The sequence below is a fragment of the Schistocerca cancellata genome, chromosome 3, assembly GCF_023864275.1.
Source record: "Schistocerca cancellata isolate TAMUIC-IGC-003103 chromosome 3, iqSchCanc2.1, whole genome shotgun sequence".
Taxonomy (NCBI): domain Eukaryota; kingdom Metazoa; phylum Arthropoda; class Insecta; order Orthoptera; family Acrididae; genus Schistocerca; species Schistocerca cancellata.
In genome coordinates, this window is record NC_064628.1 from 376165619 (window position 1) to 376188682 (window position 23064).

At 44.2% G+C, this 23064-nt stretch overlaps 1 pseudogene; it reads right to left on the reverse strand.

Moving 5' to 3' along the window:
- Positions 1-655: 655 nt before the first annotated feature.
- LOC126177837 (5S ribosomal RNA) lies at positions 656-772 on the reverse strand (annotated as a pseudogene).
- Positions 773-23064: the final 22292 nt, after the last annotated feature.

Consider the following 23064-nt stretch of genomic DNA (forward strand, 5'->3'; position numbering starts at 1 on the left):
CCGGCGGAGGTTCGAGTCCTCCTTCGGGCATGGGTGTGTGTGTTCGTCCTTAGGATAATATAGGTTAAGTTGTGTGTAAGCTTAGGGACTGATGACCTTAGCAGTTAAGTACCATAAGATTTCACACACATTTGAACATTTTTGAACTTGGACTTATGATCTTTTTCGTATGCAAATGCATTGTCAATTTTTGTGTTCGCAGACTGCATTAATTCATTTGTCCAGACATATCCCTGAAGCTATTTATAACGCTGTGGTTTTCTTTATTTTGAACAGACTGTCTGCTCTATGTAATTTTTTCTTGTTTGAGTGGGACGGGCTATTCCGTAAAGAACTGTTGTTTTACTATTTTTGGCTAGAGCAGCAAACATGTCCTAGATGCACCTCAGGCTATTACAGTCACACAGTTAAAAACTGATACACCTTCATTAACTAACATTTTGTGTAATAATAAGCACTCCGTCATCAGGCCACGAGTGGCCTACCAGGACCATCCAACCGCCGGGTCATCCTCAGGGGAGTATGCGGATAGGAGGGGCATGAGGTCAGCACACCGCTCTCTCGGTCTTTATGATGGTATTCTTGACCGAAGCAGCTACTGTTCGGTCGAGTAGCTCCTCAATTGGCAGCACAAGGCTGAGTGCACCCCGAAAAATGGCAACAGTGCATGGCGACCGAATGGTCACCCATCCAAGTGCCGGCCACGCCCAACAGCGTTTAACTTCGGTGATCTCACGGGAACCGGTGTGTCCACTGCGGCAAGGCCGTTGCCTAACATTTTATATAAGATGCCAAAATTTTTCATTCATAATTTATGTGAATAGTTATCCTATAACATTTTTTTCCAGATTTTATAACCAAATAAATTGTAACAGCTCTGGAGTGCTGTAGATTTATTTGTGCCTGCCCGATTTAATTTCCAAGAGACGAAATAGCACGCAACTGAATCGTTTGACTTGTATTGCCAATATTAATGAACGATCTTCTTTTGACGCTGTTTTAAGTTACTTCAGTCGTGTTGACGCTGCTGCATATTCCTTGTCCTGTTGTTGAAGCGATTAACACGTGTCCCTTTTAGTGGCCATTTCTGTTTTTGCACGTGTATCAATATCCATAGGTGGGGAAGTCAGTGCATAGCTGTGGTTTTTGTGAGTTCTTTTTCAATAAATTATTGGAGGGCTATATAATCTTTAGTATACTGTTTTGCCATCGTAATTATCATTTCTTGGTCTCTAGTAAATGTCAAATATAGGCTAAAATTTTTTGCGAGAAACTGTATCATATCCAGGGTGGTCCATTGATCGTGACCAGGCCAAATATCTCACGAAATAAGCGTCAGACGAAAAACCTACAAAGAATGAAACTTATCTAGCTTGAAGGGGGAAACCAGATAGCGCTATGGTTGGCCCGCTAGATGGCGCTTCCATAGGTCAAACGGATGTCAACTGCGTTTTTTTTAAATAGGTACCCCCATTTTTATTACATATTTGTGTAGTACGTAAAGAAATATGAATGATTTAATTGGACCACTTTTTTCGCTTTGTGATAGATGGCGCTGTAATAGTCACAAACATATGGCTCACAATATTAGACGAACACTTGGTAACAGGTAGGTTTTTTAAATTAAAATACAGAACGTAGGTACGTCTGAACATTTTATTTCGGTTGTTCCAATGTGATACATGTACCTTTGAGAACTTCTCATTTCTGAGAACACATGCTGTTACAGCGTGATTACCTGTAAATACCACATTAATGCAATAAATGCTCAAAATGATGTCCGTCAACCTCAATGCATTTGGCAATACGTGTAACGACATTCCTCTCAACAGCGAGTAGTTCGCCTTCCGTAATGTTGGCACATGCATTGACAATGCGCTGACGCATGTTGTCAGGCGTTGTCAGTGGATCACAATAGCAAATATCCTTCAACTTTCCCCACAGAAAGAAATCCGGGGACGTCAGATCCGGTGAACGTGCGGGCCATGGTATGGTGCTTCGACGACCAATCCACCTGTCATGAACTATGCTATTCAATACCGCTTCAACCGCACGCGAGCTATGTGCCGGACATCCATCATGTTGGAAGTACATCGCCATTCTGTCATGCAGTGGAACATCTTGTAGAACATCAGTAGAACATTACGTAGTAAATCAGCATTCCTTTCACCATTTAGATTCCCATCAATAAAATGGGGGCCAATTATCCTTCCTCCCATAATGCCGCACCATGCATTAACCCGTCAAGGTCGCTGATGTTCCACTTGTCGCAACCATCGTGGACTTTCCGTTGCCCAGTAGTGCATATTACGCCGGTTTACGTTACCGCTGTTGGTGAATGACGCTTTGTCGCTAAATAGAACGGGTGCAAACAATCTGTCATCGTCCCGTAATTTCTCTTGTGCTCAGGGGCAGAACTGTACACGAAGTTCAAAGTCGTCGACATGCAATCCCTGGTGCATAGAAATATGGTACGGGTGCAATCGATGTTGATGTATCATTCTCAACACCGACGATTTTGAGATAACCGATTCTCGCGCAATTTGTCTGCTACTGGTGTGCGGATTAGCCGCGATAGCAGCTAAAACACCTGCTTGGGCATCATCATTTGTTGCAGGTCGTGGTTGACATTCCACATGCGGCTGAACACTTCCTATTTCCTTAAATAACATAAGTATCTGGCGAACGGTCCGGACACTTGGATGATGTCGTCCAGGATACCGAGCAGAATACACAGCACACGACCGATGGGCATTTTGGTCACAATAGCCATACATCAACACGATATCGACATTTTCCGCAATTGGCAAGCGGTACATTTTAACACGAGTAATGTATCAATTACCGTCCGCACTGGGGGAATGTTACGTGTTACCACGTTTGTGACTATTACAGCGCCATCTATCACAGAGCGAAAAAAGTGGTCCAATTAAATCATTCATATTTCTTTACGTACTACACGAATATGTAATAAAAATGGGGGTTCCTTTAAAAAAAACGCAGTTGATATCCGTTTGACCTATGGCAGCGCCATTTAGCGGGCCAACCATAGCACCATCTGGTTTCCCTCTTCAAGCTAGACGAGTTTCGTTCCTTGTAGTTTTTTCGTTTGATGCTTATTTCGTGAGATATTTGGTCCGCTCACTATCAATGGACCACCCTGTATAAGCTAATTTATGGCACGCTTGAATTTCAGACGACTGCTGTGGCCGAGCGATTCTGGGCGCTTCAGTCCGGAACCGCGCTGCTGCTACGCTCGCAGGTTCGAATCCTGCCTCGGGTATGGATGTGTATGATGTCCTTAGGTTAGTTAGGTTTAAGTAGTTCTAAGTCTAGGGGACTGATGACCTCAGATGTTGAGTCCCATAGTGCTTAGAGCCATTTGAACCATTTGAGCTTGAATTTCCATTCCGCCCAGCAGTTCGCACCATCTCAGGTTACGTGCTCAAGTTGTGCCAGACTACGTGGGTATCGACGAGCCAGTGGACGCAGTGCCATACTGAGGTTAGCTGTGGTAGCGCAGGACAGCGGAAGATGGTGCCAAGTACGGAAGTGGAGCGGCAACGTGGACTGAGATGCAGTGAACTTGTTTGGGAGTGGCCCAAGATGTGCCGCTGTCTACATAGTTATGTGTGTTGGAGGACGCGCGACCACTGGTCGGCATGTAGCAGCCGAAATGGAACAGCAGTTGGAATCCACTGGCGAAAGTGGGCAGATCCTGGACGAAGTTCCAGCGTGTAACTTGTAGCTGTGTCGTTCGAACAAGACACAGACAGCGAAAAGGCACCACAGGTGCAAAGATGCGGGCTGCTGCCAGTGCCACAGAAACTCCCCATTTGCGGGAGTTCCATCAGCGCCACGGACGGCGCTTGGGATGAAGATATCGACTTCGCCTCGGCCAATGGCCGGCCGAGTACAATCCGCTAATGACCGACAGAAGCCTACTCGGAAGATAGAAGAGCAGCTCTCGCCCACTTGATTATCGATCATCGTCCAGGGCTGACTTAGACAGGGAACGTCGTTCAGTGAACTCTTAGAAGTTAACTGACAGTTGTCGTAAATTGCATTTTCTATGTACTGTGAAGTCTACCTACGATTACTTGCACTTACCTATTGAGGGTCTTTTTTGTTTTATATTTCAAGCAGTGTTGCAGGCTTCAACAAGTCAAAAAGGTAAGTAAACCTTTTAACTCACTTGTGTGACTTTGTTACTAATTTGTTGGAGTGTTGTAGAACCTTCGTTCTCCTATCCTGTCGCGCGGGGTGGCCGCGTGGTGTGAGGCGCCTTGTCACGGTTCGCGCGACTCCCCCCGCCGGAGGTTCGAGTCCTCCCTCGGGCATGGCTGTGTGCGTTGTCCTTAGAGTGAGGTAGTTTGATTAAGTAGTGTGTAAGCCTAGGGACCGATGACCTCAGCATTTTGGTCCCACTGGAACTTACCACAAATTTCCAAATTTCTGCTATCCTGTTACCTGACCCTGGAGAATGGTTGTGTAATACTGGCCAGGTGAAATTTTCTTAGCTGTGTACTGCACCAGAATCCGTTTCATGAACCCTCAAACTCCATGTACCGTAACAACAGTGGCAACTCGGGCTCCACAGCAGTAGCGACGAGGCGTTTACAAAACTGGCGATGAGGGTTTACAAAACTTGCTATCGGAGTAAATAGCTTGGAGGTAGCAAGGCAGTGGGGTTGTGGATCGTCAACACTGTGTGGGGCCTTCTATTCACGTGAGGCATCGTTTGGCTAGGATAACAAATAGTGTTTTCCTCCGTACGCCCAAGGGATACGGCAGCTGAGAGCTAGGGAACGCTGCGGATGAAAAGATTTCTTTCCCAGCGTTGGAGGGCCGTACATAAGAATGGCATGTGACATTTTGTTGTGCTGAAATTTGAATCTGTAGTCGTATTAGTGTATTGCAAAGATTTTGAGTTGATGATTCAGCAGTTCTGCTGGTGGTCCTATAATTTCAGGGGCAGTTGTGTGTATATGTGTATTATACTTTCACGAAACACTGTGAGCCCTTTAGGTCTTGGCTATTGTAAAGCAACTTTATTTTAGTAACAAGATTTTAATGGTTTACATTGCCTTTTTATGTGCCTTCATAACTAATGTGCATTTGGTTACTGTGTGACTGTAGAATTGTGCACACTGGCTGTGTCGTCTGTCGGTGTTTGCTTAAGGTGTTAGTCGTAGTGGGGGGTTCTTGTGCTACCTTGTTGACTACTGTGTCTTGTTGCAGGTTATATCGAATTCCTTTTTTGTACGTTACTCTGTGTGGGGCATAATATTTATGTCTGAAGATATATAATATATAATATGTATATTAAGATTTTGTGACTGTATATTTACTTGTACCAACTTGAGATTTTTATTATTATTTTGGGGAGTGAGCTTCTTTCCCTAATTTTTATGTTATTACATCATGTGTTAAGTCATTTTGTCTGTAGTGAACATTCGGGTAATTTTATGATTATTACTATTAGCAAAAAAAAGTTATAATTGTTTAAGAGTCCGATCTTGCACAATCCCCAACGAAACTCCTTTCTCTCCGAAATCCTAAGCCACCAAACTAAAGCATTTTCTAAACAGCAGTGGGGGTACATACACTCCTGGAAATTGAAATAAGAACACCGTGAATTCATTGTCCCAGGAAGGGGAAACTTTATTGACACATTCCTGGGGTCAGATACATCACATGATCACACTGACAGAACCACAGGCACATAGACACAGGCAACAGAGCATGCACAATGTCGGCACTAGTACAGTGTATATCCACCTTTCGCAGCAATGCAGGCTGCTATTCTCCCATGGAGACGATCGTAGAGATGCTGGATGTAGTCCTGTGGAACGGCTTGCCATGCCATTTCCACCTGGCGCCTCAGTTGGACCAGCGTTCGTGCTGGACGTGCAGACCGCGTGAGACGACGCTTCATCCAGTCCCAAACATGCTCAATGGGGGACAGATCCGGAGATCTTGCTGGCCAGGGTAGTTGACTTACACCTTCTAGAGCACGTTGGGTGGCACGGGATACATGCGGACGTGCATTATCCTGTTGGAACAGCAAGTTCCCTTGCCGGTCTAGGAATGGTAGAACGATGGGTTCGATGACGGTTTGGATGTACCGTGCACTATTCAGTGTCCCCTCGACGATCACCAGTGGTGTACGGCCAGTGTAGGAGATCGCTCCCCACACCATGATGCCGGGTGTTGGCCCTGTGTGCCCCGGTCGTATGCAGTCCTGATTGTGGCGCTCACCTGCACGGCGCCAAACACGCATACGACCATCATTGGCACCAAGGCAGAAGCGACTCTCATCGCTGAAGACGACACGTCTCCATTCGTCCCTCCATTCACGCCTGTCGCGACACCACTGGAGGCGGGCTGCACGATGTTGGGGCGTGAGCGGAAGACGGCCTAACGGTGTGCGGGACCGTAGCCCAGCTTCATGGAGACGGTTGCGAATGGTCCTCGCCGATACCCCAGGAGCAACAGTGTCCCTAATGTGCTGGCAAGTGGCGGTGCGGTCCCCTACGGCACTGCGTAGGATCCTACGGTCTTGGCGTGCATCCGTGCGTCGCTGCGGTCCGGTCCCAGGTCGACGGGCACGTGCACCTTCCGCCGACCACTGGCGACAACATCGATGTACTGTGGAGACCTCACGCCCCACGTGTTGAGCAATTCGGCGGTACGTCCACCCGGCCTCCCGCATGCCCACTATACGCCCTCGCTCAAAGTCCGTCAACTGCACATACGGTTCACGTCCACGCTGTCGCGGCATGCTACCAGTGTTAAAGACTGCGATGGAGCTCCGTATGCCACGGCAAACTGGCTGACACTGACGGCGGCGGTGCACAAATGCTGCGCAGCTAGCGCCATTCGACGGCCAACACCGCGGTTCCTGGTGTGTCCGCTGTGCCGTGCGTGTGATCATTGCTTGTACAGCCCTCTCGCAGTGTCCGGAGCAAGTATGGTGGGTCTGACACGCCGGTGTCAATGTGTTCTTTTTTCCATTTCCAGGAGTGTATATCGTAAATTATCAACGGCTGCGGCGGCACAATGTGAAAGGTTCATAAAATTATTAAATTAGCTGCATTGAGACAGAAATGGTTCTACGCAGCTGAGGCAAAGAAAACCTGACAGTGATGGTGATTGGACGGACCTGTACCTTGCAACGGTATGCAGTTGTTGTATAAAGTTTTGTTTCAAAGACAATAGTACTTATATCTTTTGTAATAGCACGGAACTTCATGGCATGAGCTATTTTATGTCAGGCATCTTCTGCGCTCAGGTAGTAAGGACACGAATCCATAGACGATTTACAATGCTGCTAACTCAGAGATTTTTGTGACAGTTTTGCGAAAGGTAAGCTCTCATATGCGCAAACTTTGCATTAACTACTTTCTGCTTAAAACTAGAAAAGACTTGTTTTGTAAAAAATGAAAAGTAGTTTGTAAGGCCATTGGTGATTTCAAATTAAAAGAAAAATCCTTCTACCTTCCGCAATATTTATTACGTTATGGTTACTATTGAAATTAATTTAATTCATCATTGTGTCATACAGGACAAAGGTTTATCGAATCAGTTTTGCTATATTTTGTTTCGTACTTCAGACCTGACGAATAGCGACTTTACAGCAGTATAAACATAAATGGACTACTCGTGCGTATAATTAGATGCTTGTAATTAAAGTCAGATTGTATCAAAACTTAATTTAAAATTATGTGCGGTTGCAGTCACTTGCCAAACTGATATTCCTAAATTGCTCCCACTATCATTGATTCACTATTATTGAACACAGTCAAATTAATTTTTCTGTCGTTCAGTTCACACACACACACACACACACACACACACACACACACACGAAGTAATATACACAGTGAATTATAAAATCGCAAGGTCGCAGTTTTGCGCATAATATATATACATGTCTTAACTAAGAATTAAGTAATCTTGCTGTTCGCCGTTATTCGTCGTGTGTGTGTTAGTCTAACGTAATCTTTGAGTTGATCTGATAGGCTGAGATCTGAAAGAGCAGTATTCATATTTGGCAGGTGCCGAACATCTATTTCGTTGTTTTGTTTACATTTTGAAGAAACTTTTTTAGTTTTACATAGACTGTATAAGAAATCATATTATGGATCAGTATTTGTGTTTTATGTCAATGGGTGAAGGAAGCAGGTATAAAATACAGGGAGCGAAAATTTACATATAGCACATACAGAAACCGGACTAGTTACTAGAGCTGAAGAACATGAAAAGAAAGCTGTAGTTGAGAAGGAAGTGAGCTATGGTTGTAGCCTATCGCTAATGTTACTCAATTTGTATGTCGACCTAGCAGTAAAAGGGAATAAAAAAATATGGAGAAGTAATGAAAGTTGCTCAAAAGACTCCAGTTGCAGACTTTACAAGGGAGGTGTTGTGAATCACAGAGAGGTTTACTGCAGAAATTTCGAGTGAGCCTTTTCCGGGAAGAGTCGGACAACATGTTACTTCTTACAATGTATATCTGACAAAATAACTATTACGATAAAATTGGAGACATAACAGCTAATACAGAGGCTTATCGACAATCGTTCTTCACACGCAGAATTCGCAAGTGGAACAGAGAAGGGACCAGTTAGTGGTACCAAAAGTATGCTCCGCCACAGACCGTAGGTGGATTGAGGAGTATAAGGTAGATGTAGAGAGCGTATAAAAACTTTTATATTTGCGGAGGACATTGTAACTCGGTCGGAGAAGATAACAGTCCTGGAAGAGCAGGTGAACGGAATGGATATTGTCTCGAAAGATGTTATAAGACGAACATCAGGAAAAGTAGAACATGGACAGTGGAATATGAATTAATTAAACCATGCGATTCTGAGGGAATATGATTAGGAAACCAGACGCTAAAAGAAGCTGATCAATTTTGCTTTTTGATCACCAAAATAACAGATGATGTTCGAAGTAGGGAGGATATACAAGGTGAGTCACGAGGAAAGGTAGATGTTTCGAGGCGTAGTAGTATTACTGATTCTGACCGAAAAGGTCTATATGGATATATGCCCTATTCGGAACGTTTTCCCCGGGACAGAACACATTTAATATCACTTTTGCATTTATTTATTTTTATTTATTTATTTATTTATTTTTACTAACTGGAAAACAGCACCCTCTAGCGAGAACACCTCGCAGTACAAAATTAAAGTAAATTAAATATCCTACAAGAGACATAGTATTTATTTTTCCATAGAACTAATCATTTACGCGAAACTCTCGGATGATGCACATGCGCTGCAACTTAGGTAGTTTTTATAGGCCAGTGTGAGGCAGTTTCCCCACTACAAGGGAACTGATTCAAATCGTTCGTCTCAACTTCGATTACGCTACTGTGGAACGTTGGAAACAATGACAATGTTCGAATGATACAGAAAATAAATAATAATGTACACCAAATGTGATCTATCTCGGAATCCATTCGGAATAGAGCACACGTCCATATGACCCTTTCTTTTGTTGAGAGTCAGTAATATTATCACACCTCAGAGCAGGTACGTTTCCTCCTGACTCATCCTATGTAATGCACACTGTCTGTAGCAAGGAAAACATTTCTGAAACAGAGGAATATGTTAACATCCCATATAAATTTATATGTGAGGATATTTTTACTGAAGGTATTTCTCTGGAGTATTGTCTTTTATGGAATGACACGAGGATTAGAAGCGGTTTAGACAAGAAGAGAATAGAAGCTTTTGAAATGTGATACTACAGAAGAATGCTTAAAATTACATGGGTAGAACGCATAACTAATAAGGAGGTATTGAAAGAAAAGAAATTTATTATAGAACATCACTAAAAGAGTGCTGGGGGGGGGGGGGGGGCTGTTGTGTATGAGGCGGAACTATGGGCCTCATGGAAAAAGGGTGACTCGGTTGAGTCACGCAATTTGACTCTTAGTCTGATCACAAGGGGTGGCCATTATTGCACGCGTTGATCATTTAGGCTGACGTGAGGATCAATGAACTATACTTGATGGGATGTAACTGGAACATCTTAGGTGATTAGGAGATAGTAAGCAGGAATCCTGAGTGAAAGTGAAGAAGAATTAAATGATCTGCTGAACGGAATGAACAGTCTAATGAGTACACAGTATGGTTTGAGAGTAAATCGGAGAAAGACGAAGGTAATGAGAAGTAGTAGAAATGAGAACAGCGAGAAACATCAGGATTGATGGTCACGAAGTCAATGAAGTTAAGGAATTCTGCTACCTAGGCAGTAAAATAACCAATGACGGACGGAGCAAGGAGGACATCAAAAGCAGACACGCTATGGCAAAAAAGGCATTTCTGGCCAAGATAAGTCTACTAATATCAAATACCGGCCTTAATTTGAGGAAGAAATTTCTGAGGATGTACGTCTGGGGTACAGCATTGTATGGTAGTGAAACATGGACTGTGGGAAAACCGGAACAGAAGAGAATCGAAGCATTTGAGATGTGATGCTATAGACGAATGTTGAAAATTAGGTGGACTGATAAGGTAAGGAACGAGGAGGTTCTACGCGAATCGGAGAGGAAAGGAATATGTGGAAAACACTGATAAGTAGAAGGGACAGGATGATAGGACATCTGCTAAGACATGAGGGAATGACTTCCATGGTACTAGAGAGAGCTAAGGGCAAAAACTGTAGAGGAAGACAGAGATTGGAATACGTCAAGCAAGTAATTGAGGACGTAGGTCGCAAGTGCTACTCTGAGATGAAGAGGTTAGCACAGGAAAGGAATTCGTGGCGGGCCGCAGCCGCATCAAACCAGTCAGTAGACTGATGACCAAAAGAAAAAAAAAGCAGGAATACAATTAAATGGTTCAAATGGCTCTGAGCACTATGGGACTTAACATCTATGGTCATCTGTCCCCTAGAACTTAGAACTACTTAAACCTAACTAACCTAAGAACAGCACACAACACCCAGTCATCACGAGGCAGAGAAAATCCCTGACCCCGCCGGGAATCGAACCCGGGAACCCGGGCGCGGTACAATTAAATACTTAGCTTTAATTAAGCACCAGCAATGATCGTCGATCTTGACCTTGTACTATAATATTTACAATTGCAGTTATAGACTGAACTGCGAATACTGCTTTACAATTCTGATTGCTTCACACCTGTAGATCAATAGGCAATGCATAAACTGTATGTGGTGCCTGGCTAGGTCGTAGCGATTGGCTTAGCCGAAGGCTATGCTAACAAGCGTCTCTGAAAATGAGATCTTTTAAGCTATAACAAGTTAAGGATTCCTATTAACATCGGCTGTAGAACTGGGCAGTGTGCTAGCTTGTCTCGTAAGACCAGACGAGTGGCGGCGCTCGGTCTGCTAGCGTCAACAGTGGCGACTCGCGGGTCCGTTGTACCGGGGGAAGAGAGGGGGGGGGGGAGACCAAGAGAAGAATACCGTAAGCAGGATCGAATGGATGTGGGTTGCAGTAGTTATTTGGAGATGAAGAGGCTTGAATAGGATAGACTAGCGTGTAGCACTGCGCCAAACCCATCTTCGGACTGAAGATTATATCAACAAAATGTTGGTAGGTAGGCCGGGCTCTGTGGCCGAGCGGTTCTAGGCGCTTCAGTCTGGAACCACGCTGCTGCTACGGTCCCAGGTTCGAATCCTGCCTCGGGCATGGATGTGTGTGATGTCCTTAGGTTAGTTAGGTATAAGTAGTTCTAAGTCTAGGGGACTCATGACCTCAGATGATAAGTCCCATAGTGCTTAGAGCTCTTTGTTAGTAGGTAGGCAAATTTAATTCAACAGAATAATGAGTTCAGATATTGTTCTATGTTTCCTGGCAGTTTGAGTAAGAATAGAGGACCAGTGTATGAGTTCGACAGTAAATTAATTTTTCTTCTTGTTATGTTAGATGTGAAGATTTCATCAGTCTTAATGTACATATTCAAATGTTAACATTTCAAGCGAAACGACCTAATGTCACCATTTGCACGCAGAGTTAATCCTATTATTAAATTTAGGTCGAGCTTCCCTGTTTTGACTACAAATTCCTTTCGCTACCCAATTCACTCGCAGTTTCCGCCAAGATTCGTCACGTTTCTAAACAGAACCGTATACGTCAAAGGATCAAACGAAGCGACTGGTTCAGCTTCACGAGCGACCGCGGAGTGGGGTGGAGAGTTGCGGAGGTTCGTGCACCATCGCAAGCAGGCCGTAAAACACCCACTCGCTGCGCCGAGCGGAGCGCGCGACTCCCAAATAATAAAGCAACTGGCCGGCCTGCGGGTGGCAGATAAGGCGCATCCTCCAGCTGCAGGCTCTCCAGGCTCCAGTCTCCAGGCTCCAGCCGTGGCCCGCGTCCGCCATCGATCCGTCACCACGCGCCGGCGGGCCAGAATGGGCGGCTCGGCACGTGGCGCGTCTTCCTCATCTTCTGTGCCATTACCTCAGATGCTCCTGCTGCTGCTTCTACTGCTGCTGCTCAGACTCTGCAGCTAGGTCACCTCACCGAGCTACGAAAGGAGACAGCGAAAACCACAGGCAGCGTCCCCGCAGGATAAGGTGGCCGTCGGGCACCGTGCAGTTTTCGTCCAAAATGGTTCAAACGGCTCTAAGCACTATGGGACTTAACATCTGAGTCCCCTAGACTTAGAACTACCTAAACCTATCTAACCTAAGGACATCACACACATACATTCTCGAGGCAGGATTCGAACCTGCGACCGTAGCAGCAGCGCAGTTCCAGACTGAAGTGCCTAGAACCGCTCGGCCACAACGGCCAGCTTTTCGTCCAAAGCGCTGCGCAAGTTCATTCGTTTTGTAAGACGTGTATATTTCTATTGTCTATTGTCAAATCACAATTTGTGAAAGATGTTTATATTTTATTAATAGGATTAAGTAGGAATAATTAATATTTGTCATGTTGGAAATAATTGTGGTAGCAGGGAATGTCTGCACCAAAGTATTGTTGGCAAGAGAGACCGCAAATTGATATAATTTTAAAAAGGCCGGGAGAGACCGCGTATGGATACATTTTAAGAAAAGAGCGGGAAAGACCGCGCATTGATACATTTTGTAATGGTAGCAGGGATTGTCTGCACCAGAAAGCATTGTTGGCAGGAGAGACCGCACTTTAGCGTTCGTAGGAAGTCAGTAGTAAGCGAGATGTGAAGCGAGTCGGTAGCAGGTCTGAAGCGAGAGGTTGAGAGGAGTAGTGTGCCTGCCAGCCACCAGCTATGATTTACAAGACATTATAAACGGATGTACAGAGACATCAGCTAACTATTATCATAAGAGGAACTAATATTATTGAATTATTTTCTTTGCGAAACTCAAGACTACTGAAGGTATGTTTGCGCAATGCTAGTTGTAAGATTATTGTAAAAAGTAAGTCCCATTTGAACGTTTGTAAAATCATTTCATAACCAACAGTAAATATTTGAAACGTTTTCAGAATATAGTTAATTTTTGCCAGCAATGTTGCATTACTGATTATAATCCATCCCAAAAACCATCAACATAAAACTTTGCAAAAATTTTATTGTTGTCAAGAAAAAGTGTAACTATGAATTACGTAACTTCAGTCAAATTAATTAAAGAATAACGTCAGCTTTGCTATTAAAGAATAACGTCAGCTTTTGTAATAAATACAGCCACTTATTATGACAGCCCACCAGCAGTTAATAGAGTATAGTAAACCAGAGTAAGTATATGCATGTCGCAGTTCGATGTAGCAGTCAGATGGCAATCCAGTAACAGTAAAAAAGGTAAGGAACAGTTTTGGGTTATTGCAGATAATGACTGAGGGCCACACGACGACGACACATTCTATGTTTCTTCGAAATAATCCGAAAATCACTTTTAAAAAGCAGCAGTTAAATTTGTATCCAAGATTGAGAAAGAGAATAAATTTCAAAGGCGAGATTTCATTTGTTATTATTAAGCAAGAGATAGAAATCCTAAGGAAAGGTTTCATAGTTTATTGTAAAAGGGAAGGTTATCATTAACAAAAGAGGCATAGAGGAGACGGGAAGGTTTCAGTTTGTTCGTAGGGGACGCCGATATTGTCTGCCACCTATCAGCCTGTCGGTGATGACGGAATCAAGGCTTACGCTCTGCAACCTGTCTCCAACGTTTTTACAGAAACTATCTGGTAAAAAAGTTCATCTTTGCTTTACTTGTAGACTGATAAAGCAGTTTCATGATGATGTGCGCATCACATCGCTAGTGGTTATAGTCATTGTGATATTCACACTGTGCGAAATTCGAAAAAGCTTTCAATGAAAAACAGGAATCGCTTTGATTTTGCGTTTGGTGAACATTACATAATTTGATGCTGCCTATGAAATTTAGCTGACATATTGAATTTTTCTTTAGACGTGGGTGGAGGTCTCTATATGTCACGAACCTCGAGAAAATTGATCTGACATAGCACACTCATTTGAGATTGTACCACGCCAGTGATAAAGCCGGAGTGAAGTATCCACAACATTCTTCATATTTCATAAATGGTTTGAGATACTGAATGAGATTTTGGCAAATGACAGCATGTAAAGAGGAGAATATTATGCCACAAAACTTCATTGTTTACCGTGTTATTCCACTAACAGCAGTCTTTTTTAAGAAAGTAATTTTTAATGGCCATCGATAGCTGGTGAAACAAGAAATGCTATGGGTTTTGGAACAACGTAGGTAAATTCGTTATACGTTTATTTTGTACTGAGGATACAGTTTGCCATAAGATACTTGTCTTACTTTTCCTCAGTTCCTCACCTGAAAAACTTAACAAACCACTGTTTCAGGATTCCCTCACTATTGGGTCTGTACAATGTTAGTGAGGTGAGACTGTGTAACCTTCGCTGTGTTTTGGCAAAAGAAACATATTTTAACATGGTTACGTGTGTAATGTGTAGGTTTTGCTCGACATTCGCCACTCATGTCGCTTCTCTGAAAGTTAAAAATCGTTAACAAGCCAGGTGAAAATACACTCCTGGAAATTGAAATAAGAACACCGTGAATTCATTGTCCCAGGAAGGGGAAACTTTATTGACACATTCCTGGGGTCAGATACATCACATGATCACACTGACAGAACCACAGGCACATAGACACAGGCAACAGAGCATGCACAATGTCGGCACTAGTACAGTGTATATCCACCTTTCGCAGCAATGCAGGCTGCTATTCTCCCATGGAGACGATCGTAGAGATGCTGGATGTAGTCCTGTGGAACGGCTTGCCATGCCATTTCCACCTGGCGCCTCAGTTGGACCAGCGTTCGTACTGGACGTGCAGACCGCGTGAGACGACGCTTCATCCAGTCCCAAACATGCTCAATGGGGGACAGATCCGGAGATCTTGCTGGCCAGGGTAGTTGACTTACACCTTCTAGAGCACGTTGGGTGGCACGGGATACATGCGGACGTGCATTGTCCTGTTGGAACAGCAAGTTCCCTTGCCGGTCTAGGAATGGTAGAACGATGGGTTCGATGACGGTTTGGATGTACCGTGCACTATTCAGTGTCCCCTCGACGATCACCAGTGGTGTACGGCCAGTGTAGGAGATCGCTCCCCACACCATGATGCCGGGTGTTGGCCCTGTGTGCCTCGGTCGTATGCAGTCCTGATTGTGGCGCTCACCTGCACGGCGCCAAACACGCATACGACCATCATTGGCACCAAGGCAGAAGCGACTCTCATCGCTGAAGACGACACGTCTCCATTCGTCCCTCCATTCACGCCTGTCGCGACACCACTGGAGGCGGGCTGCACGATGTTGGGGCGTGAGCGGAAGACGGCCTAACGGTGTGCGGGACCGTAGCCCAGCTTCATGGAGACGGTTGCGAATGGTCCTCGCCGATACCCCAGGAGCAACAGTGTCCCTAATTTGCTGGGAAGTGGCGGTGCGGTCCCCTACGGCACTGCGTAGGATCCTACGGTCTTGGCGTGCATCCGTGCGTCGCTGCGGTCCGGTCCCAGGTCGACGGGCACGTGCACCTTCCGCCGACCACTGGCGACAACATCGATGTACTGTGGAGACCTCACGCCCCACGTGTTGAGCAATTCGGCGGTACGTCCACCCGGCCTCCCGGATGCCCACTATACGCCCTCGCTCAAAGTCCGTCAACTGCACATACGGTTCAGGTCCACGCTGTCGCGGCATGCTACCAGTGTTAAAGACTGCGATGGAGCTCCGTATGCCACGGCAAACTGGCTGACACTGACGGCGGCGGTGCACAAATGCTGCGCAGCTAGCGCCATTCGACGGCCAACACCGCGGTTCCTGGTGTGTCCGCTGTGCCGTGCGTGTGATCATTGCTTGTACAGCCCTCTCGCAGTGTCCGGAGCAAGTATGGTGGGTCTGACACACCGGTGTCAATGTGTTCTTTTTTCCATTTCCAGGAGTGTAAATCGCTCCATTTTCGATGGAATTCTTCTCAGATACTAACAAAAGAAGAAGTGGCAGATCTTCTTGAATGGTCACTATGTAAGTATGGGCATGGAGTGGCCCCACTTACTATTTACAAAAAATGCGAGTGTAGGCTTCAATTTAGAATGGCACCTCATCTCCAGCGCTCGGTATTTTCCCTCTATAGCGCCTTCCCCAGAACCCCTGCCACTACCGCTCTCTCCACGAGTGCCCAGCCATACGGGAATCTATCGGCCACAGTATTCTGTGTGGACTCTAGCGAGGTCCAGCTACACATTACGAGTGCTACAGTTTTTAAATGTAACTGTGACCATCAGACTTGGTGTTAACACTCCTATACATACTGCCCCTTCAGTGCGGCACATTTTTCGCAATAATGGATTAGTTGGTGGATACCTTGATTCTAGTTCCACGTCGGCCATCACTTAGTCGTCATTTGGAAGTGATAGTCATGAGAATATGAAAGTGAGACGAAAATATCATAACCTCACTGAAGCAAAATGTGTCTTACATGTAGTAAGGATAAAACATTCAGCTGTATTTATTAGTTTTATTCCTACAGGGGCTGGAAAAAACATGAAAACATGCATGCTTGAAGGTAAATGCACTTGCTTTCCAAGCCTGCAGCTTGCGCTGTTGCATTTCACCACGAACACCATCTGTGCAGTGTCCTCAATACGTTGCCAATGTCAGCCCGTGACCAGAACAGTGTTCTGCATATTTGTGAGTGCAATGCAAGGTGTAACGGGTATAGAAGCAGATATTTCTTAGGACTCTGTACTGAACATCAGTATTTACATCATTTGCAGACTAATAATTATAGCTATTACAAGTTGTATGTTTTTATATTGGTTAGTTCCTCCAAGTATGCTTATCAAGGGTAAGTCATTAATGTTTATTTTCCCCTGGGCAGCAGGTTGGTCTTGAAGTGTGGACATATGGACGCAAAGCGGTTGCCTATACTGACAGGTGTAGTCCACTTAATTGTGCAGTTATGACAGTATAGAAAACATCTTTGTGACGTGTTTATGGAAAGACTGTTCGATGTGAAGAAAAAACAACCAAAATACAGATATGTGTGCAAATTAAGATACAACGTACAACAATATCTGCACTTACGAACGTTACAGCCTGTATGTCAGAGCCACATGAATTTCAACGTGGATGATTGTTGATGCTCTTATGGTGGCTGCTTCCATAACAAAGGTAGCTGTATCGACGATTTATATCGTGTACAGGGAAATCGGGTAAACATCATCCTCCAAGTAGCAATGCAGACAAAAGTGTGTGTTGAGTGATCGTGACGCACGCCATTAAAGGGGATTGAAGGTGACCAAAAATTAAGAAGGTGACAACTGCAAAAGTTACTGCACATCTGAATGTCGCACTGGCGAATCCTGTCAGCACCAAACCAGCACGAAGGGGGCTACAGAAGCAAGGAACTGCAGGTCGAGCTGGAATTCCAAAACGACTCATCAGTAATGTAAATTCCCTATCAGGAAAACGTGGTGCTGAAGCCATAAAACCTGCACTGAGGAGGAATGGAAGTAAGCCATTTGGTCGCATAAGCCTTACTGCACACTGTTACCGAATCCTGGCCGAGTTTCCGTTCCAAGAGTGAAACATGACAGAGATTTGATGATGATTTGGGAAGCCATATCATGGTATTCCATGGACTCCGTGGGTAATCTGCAAGGTCGCATTCCAGCCAAGGATTATGTGACTATTTTGGCTTGTCAGATCCATCCCGTGGCACAATGTTTGTTCCCTGCTGGTGATGCTCTGGTCCAAGACGACGCGGCCCCTGTTCACAGAGCCCAAATCGCCCAGAACTAGTTTTGTGGGCATGAGGATCAATTGTCGTATCTGCCTTGCCCACTACTCACCAGATCTCAGTGTTATTGAGTCTTTGTGACCTACTTAGCAGCTAAGGATGCGTGGTTGCTATTCAGCTCTATCAGCGTTTCCTGAATTTGCCACTATTTTGCAGGAAGAATACTGTAAGATTCCTTTGAAAATTATTCGGAAGGTGTACATATCCTTTCCAAGAAGATGGGATGAATTTTCGAATGCCAGTGGGTTTCATACAGTATATGTGGGTGGTAATGTGTTGTAATTGTGGTGATCCATATCTTCGTCCACCCTTTGTATTTGGAATGGGTTATACGAATGTGCTGATGCTACATTTATTCTGGAAAGTGCCAAAGTATCAGACGTTATCTAACTCATCCAAAAGTTGTTCCACTGGGTTCATCTCGATACTCGTGGAGACCAGTCGATTTCAGGAATCTTGTTTCTGCACAGACCATTTCCTCGCAAGCGCTGCTTTATGAGAAGGTGCATTCTCACATTGAAAAATCAATGTCTTCGAATCGTTGCTCTACTTTTCGCAGAACACAGTTCCGCAAATTGTGTTCATATCCTTTCGCATTAGCATTTTCTTAAGCGCAATATGAGGACCGGTTCCTAACCATGAAAAACTCCACACACTTAATTGTTGGTGCTGTGCATGATGGTACGTAACGTTCTTCAGGCATTAGCCAGACCCAAACCCATGCATTGGGTTGCCACACTGTATAGTGTGATTCATCACTTCAAATCACTCTCACTAGTCTTCTACCATCCTGCGACGTCGCTCTTTTCGCACTGACTATAGAAATGTGTGGCTTCCAAGGCGTTTCTCCACCATTGTACCCATTCTTTTTGTGTTAGCTGCCATCATCAGGAAATAACTGACTAGAGTCCATAAGATACACTGGTATGCAGGAAACTAACCATTAAAACAGTAAAATAAAATGAAATGACCGTATGGCAGCAGTGGCCAGGAGTTCCCAGACGAGAAGTTCGGTCGCCAAGTGCAAGTCTTATTGAGTGCGACCTGCGCGTTGACAATGGGGATGAAATGATGATGAGGACAGCACAACACCCAGTCCCTGAGGGGAGAAAACCTCCCTCCCAGCCGGGAATCGAATCCGGGCCCCCGTGCGTGGCAATCCAACACGCTGACCGTTCAGCTAATGAGGTGGACTATTAAAACAGTGATATTATAAAGAATCTTTGTTTATGAAGTTAGGAGAGAAACATCAGATCGAGCGCTCATCACTTATGTCATCTACTTAACATGTTAAATTACAGTATTCAGTTATGACTGATAAGGTGGACAGTATCAAACACACAATATCAAAATATACAAGAAGTAGGAATATAATTGTAAAGGTTTTAAGTAAAATAAATGTAAGGTGTAATGACGATTATATTGTGGAACAATTTTGTGGAGATGGATACGTTTATTGGAATTGAAGTCAGGGAGTGGCTGACCGGTTCATTGCATAATGTAAAACTAGAGTGGAGGTGTACTCAGCTATAACTGATCATTTAGAATTAGGTTAGGGTTTTGTGCTAAATGTCTATTTCCGTCAAATGCTTATAATCGTCTTTCTCCCTTTGTTAGCTACACGTAGCACTCTTACGTTCACTTTGCGTCTAAGACCTACCTTCAGCATATGCTCAGCAAAAGTAGATTCCTGTAATCTCCAGCTGTATTCGTAGTTAGTGATCCTAGCTGTTGTAGCTCTACCTGTTTGACCAATACACAGTTTGTGACGGTCAAGTCAATGCATGTGGATTTGCAAACACCTCTGTAAATCTGTTTTATGCTCGTTGTTGAATTAGGTCTGAAATGTGGTGCCTCCGTACATAACACTAAATTAGTCTCATGGCGCGCTTTTTTTTCTGTCTCTATATGAAGGATAATCTCAGGAACTATTGTAGGGATTTTGATATTGTTTTCACTAATAGATGCACTGATCCACAAAGACGTTATGTGTATATAGTCTATTATTGCTACCCCAACAACTTGTTTGGCAATACATACTTCGTGCTACCAATGCGAAGCCGGAACAAGTCTTAATAACTGTACAAAATGGAGATGCAAGATTTCAAAGTTTTAGCTAATTTGTTGGATGACTTTGCTAAACATGGGATCACGCAACAGCTGATTTTAGTTGTGGCTGTTACTGCAGGGCGGCTTAAGGGTGGGGTAACATTTTTCTTCCCCGTACAGTTACACGTTTCAGAGACAACTCAAACGAATGCGTGTGGCAGTTCATTCCACAAGTGGTAGCACGCAGGGCTACAGAGGCCGTGGCGCACCTGTTGCTACAGTCTGGTCTGGAAGGGCATCACGCAATCAAATTCCGGCACTGGTGGAGGTCACGCGGAACGAACTCTAAAACTACAGACACTGAGAGCAGTTACTCCGGAATAGAAAATCTACTAAAATTGCTCGACAAAGGCAGCTCTACCTGGCGAAACAATCTTAGTTGGAGGCGACTGTAACCTGCCGTCTATGGATTCATTGCAAGGCGTTCAGACAGTCGTGTAAAGTCCTTTTGAACACGTTTCCCGAAAACTGTCTTGAGCAGCTAGTTCTACAGCTCATACGCCATGGAAATATTTCAGACCTCGCAGCCACAAACAGGCCTGATCTAACCAACGGCGTCTATACAGAGACTGGGATTGCTGACGATGACGTCATCATAGCAACTTTGGTTACTAAAGTTAATAAATCAGTCAAGAAGGCTAGGAGAGTATTTCTGCTACAAAAAGCTGATAGACAATTTAGACAATGAACTGACATCATTTAGTTCTAGTACGATGGACGCAGAGAAATTATGGGCAAAGTTTAAACGGATTGTAAATCATACTCTGGAGAAGTGCTTCCTGAGAAAATGGGTTAAGGACAGAAGAGGCTCGCCATGGTTTAACAACGAAGTTGGATAATGGTGAGGAAACAAAGGCTGTTCCACTTTCGGTTCAAACGAGAAATTGCAAATGACGACAGACAAAAGTTAAAAGAAATTCGTGCGTCTGTAAAAAGATCGATGTGCGGAGCTTACAACTGCCACCGTCACACCTTAGCAAAAGATCTGGCAGAGACCCCGAGAAAATTCTGGTGCTACGTACAATCTCTAAGGTGGTTTAAGGCTTCTATCCAGTCACTTGTTGATCAGTTTGATGTGACAGTAGCACATAGCAAAAGTAAAGCCGAAGGTTTAAACTTCGCATTTAAGAATTAGTTCACGTAGGAGAATCATATAAACTGACCGACGTTAGAGCATCGCACAAACAACCATATGGAGGGCATAGTAAATAACATCGCTGGTGAATAGAAACAACTGAAAGAGTTGAAATCAAATAAGTCGCCAGGTCCGGATGGAATCCCAATTCGGATTTATAATGAGTACTCTACAGCATTGGCCCCTTATTTAGACTGCATCGACCGTGCATCTCCCGCTCAGCCAAAGTCCCAAGCGACTGGAAAAAGAGCAGGTGGCTCCTGTATATAAAAATGGTGAAAGGACGGATACGAAAAATTACAGATCAATATATTTAACATCGGTTTGCTGCAGAATCATTGAGCAAATTGTCACCTCAATTACAATAAATTTCCTTCAGACAGGAAGGCTTCCGTCCACAGATGACCAAGGTTTTAGAAAGCACCACTCGTGTGAAACTCAGCTTGCCTTTTTCGTACGTGAGACCATGCGAACCGTGGGTGAAGGGCAACAGGCGGTTTCTATTATTGGTTATATGACTGGCTCGAAGACTTCTTAAGTAATAAAATCCATTTTGTAGTTTTTCGACGACGAGAGTTCATCAGAGATAAAAGGGTATCGTCAGAGTATCCCAGCCAAATGTGATAGGACGCTGTTCCTTTCTGTGTGCATAAATCATCTAGTGGACAGTGGATGTTACAATGCCCCTTGGGCTGAGAAAAAAATTAGTTTATCTATTGTATATTCTTTTTATCAGTCCACGTAATCCACGTAGATTTGCTACTCTCAAGGTGCAAATGTTTAGTTTCAATGTTGTTTTAGACATGATAAAATTACAGTTGAATCGAGTACTTTAAATGACTTCAGTGACTGTATTATCTCGGAAATTGCTGTGGATAATTTCCGGATTAACTTATCCCCCGCCCCCCCCCCCCCCCCCAATTTGGGTTCACTGGACTCGGAAAACCGGGAATAAAACCGTCCAAGGGGCTTCAAGAAAATACAGACACCTACTTTTAACAGTCAGGCTTGACATTATTGTAATAAAATATGCTGGAAAGTGCAAACTTATGACTCTGTTGTAAGCATCTGAGATAATGAATGTTTTTTCATGGTGGTATATCATAACGATTTCCAAAGTCACTCATTTATCGAATGTCATAAGAATTTGCTGCTGACGTCGTAAGACCGCCCTCGTGCCGAGCCGTTGGACCGCAGACAGGTAGTGGCTGCTGCTGGAGCGCCCCCGGCCGAGTCGGTGGGGCGTCGGTAGCCGTCGGCTGCATCGTGGTTTGGATCTACTGCTGGCTAGAAGTCGCGCTGCAGCAGATCTTGTTTCTCCTTTCCCACGTCCCTCAGTTTAAGACGGGTACATGAAATGTCAAAATATAAGCATCAGTGACAAGATAATTACTATTCTCATCCTGTGGAAAAGTTTATTAGTGTCCATTTCACTTGCATTCACACGGATGGAATTAGACTGTTTTTGGAGTATGTTCTGTATTTTGACACTGTTCAACACAATGTAGTGATTCACATGTAAGTTTATCACAATATGCACATTTTGAACACTGCACCGTTAATCAT